The sequence below is a fragment of the Octodon degus genome, unplaced genomic scaffold, assembly GCF_000260255.1.
Source record: "Octodon degus isolate 3935 unplaced genomic scaffold, OctDeg1.0 scaffold00066, whole genome shotgun sequence".
Lineage (NCBI taxonomy): Eukaryota > Metazoa > Chordata > Mammalia > Rodentia > Octodontidae > Octodon > Octodon degus.
Genome location: NW_004524642.1, coordinates 8,477,309 through 8,483,164, shown reverse-complemented (window position 1 = coordinate 8,483,164; position 5,856 = coordinate 8,477,309).

Genomic DNA, 5,856 nt, shown 5'->3' with positions numbered 1-5,856 from the left:
AGTTTCCCTAAGTTGTGGTGGGGCGTCTCCCTTCACATACCTGGAGTCTTCCAGGCAGACTAATTCACCCAAGTTACCCCCTTCCACCTGTGTGCAGCAGGGATCTTCGCCACAGGTCTGGGCCTCAGCCTGGGCCCAGCTGGGCCTAGGACTATACTTCAGCTCACCAGGTCTACTTCTACCAAACTAGAACTCGACCTGCCAGGCCTGGCTTGGGTCTGCCTGCTGGGCTCCACTCCTTCTGGCTTCACCCCACCAAAGTGGACTGGCTGGGCCTTCTTTATTTTTATTTGATAGAAGATCACTCTATGCAGCTCAGACTCACAGTAATCCTCCTGTCTCAGCCTTCTGAGTACTGGGATTCTAAATTTTCATAGATAGAAAAAGCATGATCAGAAAAACTCACCATATAAAGGACTTTCTTTCCTCTACACATTTTTTTTTCCCTCAGGGAATGTTCAATAGAAAAAAACCACAGGGGCCTCAGGAAAGATAGCTGAGAGGACCAAGTATATGCTTAGGCAAGCACAAGGACCAGCCAGCACCAAGTCTTGCTGGCTCCCCCCTGGGGAGCAAGACCATCAAGCCCATGAGTAGTGGCACACTCACATAATCTGGGCTGTGGGGAGGCTGCAAATAAGAGGATCGCAATGAATAGCAGCTGTGTAGTGAGACCCTGTACCAAATACGTTAAAAAAAAAGAGAGAAAATACAGGAGAGTGAAGAGGCCACATCAAGTTGGCCAGTGACTTGGCTCCATTGTGTCCTCCACGTTAAAGCACTGATGTTATGATTTGATTAACAAAGAGAAATTACATCAATCATTGTTTTTCAGGCTGCTTATATTTCCAGTACCCACTTATTTTCCTAAATTTTAAATAATTTAGGGAAAAAATAAGGAAAATGTTACAGTTCATAGAACAAATGAAGTATAGATTTCTGAAACATAGATATTCTCACAGAGCAGTTTCATTTAAAGAAATTATTGGTCCGGGGCCTGCTTGGCAAGCAGAAGACCTGGGTTTGATCCCCTGTACCATGGGCCCCATTGTGCAGGTCATTGACACCAAGCGTACCAGCACACACCTGCAATTCCAGCATTGGGGGCGGGGGCTGAAACAGGAGTATCACTACGAATCCGAGCTACACAGCAAGACCCTGTAAAAAGTAAGTGCATATGTAAACAAGTAAGCAGAAATAAATAAATGAATAAAATTTATTGACTATTTTGTTATATTCATTCCAGCTTAGAATTGTAAATAAAATGCAATTTCAGATTAGTATCTAAATTATTGAACAGTGTACAAACTTACACTCACCACATATTATAATGAATTTATTCTTATATTTATACTGAATTGACTACCCACAAAGACCAGATTGTTTTAATACAGAGACATTTTCCACTGTAAAAGAAACTGAAGCTGACAATTTGTAACTTTAGTGTGTAGTAAATTAAAGAATACAGAACATGTTTTCTTGATTCTCTTTCTCCACAGTTTATTTTGATCATCATGTTTAAATTTCAATTACATTGCTTTATTTCATATATAAATGTGAACCTAGGGTCCGGGGAGATGGCTCAGTAGAGTAAGCACTTGCTTGGCAAGTACAAGGGCCTGAGTTCAATCCCCGGTTCTGCCAAAAAATAAAATAAATAAATAAATAAATAGATAAATGTGAATCTATGTAGATGAATATTAATGTGTAACATTATTTTAAATGGTTTGAAAAAATAACTTCAAAGTACCTGATATGCTACCAATTTGAGCAATATATGGCTTTAGAATGATGCTTTCTCCGAAGAGATTAAAGTAAATGCTAAAATGTTTAATATGATGAAGGAATTTCAAATAATTTACAAAAAGACATTTTAATTTTTACTTTACTTCTTTCCTGAAGGAAAGATATTAAACAGTCAGTATAGGTGTATTCTCTTGTTTTCAGCCTCCCCAGTGCTGGGATTACAAGCATGGACCACCATGCCCAGACTTGGTGGCCGGCTCAGCATGCTTGGAAGCAGGTCCAGTGCAGCATGTGGTGCCAAGGATCAAACCTTGATCCTGTGCTTGCCTAAGCAGACACTTAGTTTGCTGAGTTATTTTGCCTGCCCAGTAATTTATGATTTTTGAGGTTTCTTTTTATATGTGTCTCCAAATAACCATCAAATCTAAGTATTTTTATAGCAGCTATACATTAACTCTTATATTTTCAATTTTTTTCCTCTTATAAACTTAGTCATTTAGTCAAAAAGGGTATTATACACTTTTCTTCCAGATATAATTTGACAATGCCTTGATGCAAGCTCATGTCATACAGAGTAATCCTTTCTTTTCTAATTCCATAGAAATGAAAAGATGACAGCAACTTGTGACTCTTTCTCATACACAATCCAAGATTTCTAGTGTTGTAAAGGAGAATGACACAAAATTATTTGGTATTAGAGATCAGAGTAAAGTTTCTTAATTGACCTTAGAAGGCTAGGGCCAGGACACTGAGAACTTGTACTATAACGTCATGTAACTCAGTAGTGTCCCAAATTTTCTGATCAGGAGATGATGGGGCCAAAGAAGAAAGTGATCGATGATGTGGAGTGTGCCTAAGGAGAGTCACATGGATAGAAAACATTCTCTCAGGCTTTCACAGAGAGCACATTGGCCAAGAAATGGCTGTGACTCATCCACATGGGTGACACTGACAAAGGTTCTACAATCTTGAGGTACAGGATCTCAGGATAAATCCTGAGGGGATTTCACTGACCTTATCAGACCCAAAAGCTACAATTCTTGTTGTATAGGTCCTGCTTTACCTTGGTCTTAACCATCCAGCAGAAAAGTATAAAAACAAAGTATAAGAAGTAAAGCCATGCTGTTATGTTGAGCTGTAGGGGACTCAGGTCAACAATTTCTGACATTGCCAGTCAAGCGGAAGACCCAATACTATTATGGGCTACTGCACTCTTTTAGAATATTTTGCTGAGTTTACTCACCTATGATATTCAAATAATGGAATCTAACAAAAAAAGGGGATACAGATGAATGTCCATTTTGTATCTGTGTATTCAAAGTGGTTAGGATAGATATATAGATATATAGTTATGCTACATTCTCTTAATGAATAGAGTGATTTGTTCTAATGATATTTGTTTGGATATCATGTCTGAATCTTGTACAGCAATAACCAGTAGGAAGAATGTATGCAATGTGTTAATTATTGAAACTGTCCTACCAATTTGATGTGAAAATGTCTCATTATTATTTGTTTATCAATAAAATTATGGGAAAAGTAAAAAAATAAAGTTTCTTTTTTCTCATCACATAGGAACCTCAGACAAATAATTCTGATGTCAAGAACTTGTTAATTGGCATTAATCCAGAATTGCCACCCCTCTGTATTCTCCTGCTTCATTTTACTACTTCCTAATCACTAGTTTCTACATTTTTCTTTAGCAGACTAATAACTAAATCTGCAAGATAGGGGTGACATTCAATCCATGGAATACAAAAAAGAAATAAATGAGTGCACTAATGAACAAAACTATATATTTGCAAGATCAAGGAGTTTAAGATTTAAAGTTTAAGGACTTTATGAATTAAGCCAAAGGAGTAATTTTCTTCTAGGTAAATATATTCCTTATCATGAAGTTTGTAACTTTAATTCTTACACCACTTCAAAGATCATATATAAGGTTATACATTTTAGCTATATCAGACACCAGTGATTTACTTTTTCAGGCAAAATATTGAAGCCCTTAAACTCTGGGAATTTAATATCAATGAGCTGAGGTATTGTTTACAAAAGCTATAAGGTGTTATTATTTTTCTGAGTACATTTTTAGGAACAGAGAAACACTCCAAAATGTTTGCAAGGTAATAAATTAATCAAGACCAGGCCGCAACTTCATAACCTCAACAATACCTCCAGATGTGGCCCTGTTGCCTGCCAATAGGTGATTTACAAAGGGTGCCAGCTGAGGTGACTCTAAGGAGTTAGAAACAGGCCCTGATGCTTTGAGTAGAACATACATTCAGATTTTGGCATCTGGTTCCTACCTTTGCCAAATGTGCCTTCTTTGCATTCACAGCTGTTAAATGTGTGTTGAAAAGGAGAAACCAGGGAGAAGAAAAAGACTGGTGAGAAATATGCCAACTTCTGTGGGAGACGGTTTCCAGCCAACGTGCAATTTACTCATAGATAATTATTTGCTTTAGAATTCTACTGTCATCCCGCAGAAGAACTCCAGTGTATGGTGAACATGAACTTTGTGCTTTGGCAGTCATTTTATACTTTATCACAAATTATAAATTTATAATTATGTCAATCTAATTAAGATCTAAAGAGCAAATATATCTTCATTTACTTGAAATAATAGGATCTGACAGTTTAGATTGAATTATTAAAGGGAAGTTTTCATGTTTTTCTCTAATCGTAATTGTGACTTTTGGCTTTTTCCAACATCTTAAAGTGCCTATGTGGTCGTACTCTGTTAGCTATGTGAAATTAGTAATCATGGAAAAGTGGATGAATAATATGTGCAATATTTAAACCTCTAGCAGTTTTCAAGCTTACTCTTACCCCATTACAACTTCTGAGTAGAAACGCGGTTTAAAATATTTTGAAAAATCATTCTTAATAGCTTAATAATACTCTAATGTGTAAAAATACATCTTTTTCAACCATTCCTCAGGTGATGGGCATCTTGGTTGTTTCCAAGATTTGGCCATCACAAATTGTGCTGCTATAAACGTAAGCACACATATATCCCTATGACATGGGCATGTCCGCATCTTGTACAGCAATTAACCACTAGGAAGCATGTATGCAACGTGTTAATTATTGAAACTGTCCTACTGATTTGATTTGAAACTGTCTCATTGCTATTTGTTTCTCAATAAAGTTATGGAAAAAATCAACGCCTTCATGGCTTAGAATAATAGGCATCATAGAAATTTACTGATTCCAACTATTTTCTATTACATGATAATTTATTAAAATAGCACGATTTGTCATAACAAGGAGTATAATAGCTTAATGGTATACAACATTAAGTCAGTATAACACTGATAGCATTTTGTTCATTTCAATGAAAAGCACTGATGCTCTGTATTAAAGAAAAGCATACAAGAGAAGGGAATAAATGGTGAAAATTTGGTGAGGGTGTGTTAAACAATTCTGTTGGAGAAAGAATTTATGTTGGTTTATTCCATGGCTAGAAAAGGATAGATTGCACATAAGTACTACACAGTACAAAATCTAGAAGAAAGGATTTGGAATATTTTCACTAAACATAAATGTTTACATGTACAATTTTATGTTGTATGTATCATTTAAAATAAATGTTAATAAACAAACAACACAGGGTTAATCCAGCTTTGCATTATGCATTATATGTGTGATGTGATAAAAAATGCATAGTTTATTTATTACAGTTTTATTGGTCACCTTTTCTTTTCTTTTTTGGTACAGTAGATCAAACTCATGACTTACACTTGCCAGGCAGGTACTTATCCCACCGAACTATCTCCTCTGCTCCTATACTTGTTATTTTTGACTAATGCTTATTCCCCTAAATTCATCACTTCATGCTTAAATACTACATTGTTACATTTCATATTTTTCTCACATTACAGTAAATATTTTCTATTGGCCCAACTCCATCACACAAGTTCTTGTCTATGTCCTTCAAAAGTAATGGACTCACAATAATGGATGAATAAATTTGTGATGACTATCATTTTTAATATTTTAATGACTTAGCCATTGGAAAGAGGACTTTCTGAAAACTTTTACAGTTGAAAATGTAACCTGGAATATTAAAACCACTTCTGAACTTAGAAAATAGGTCTAGAAATTCTA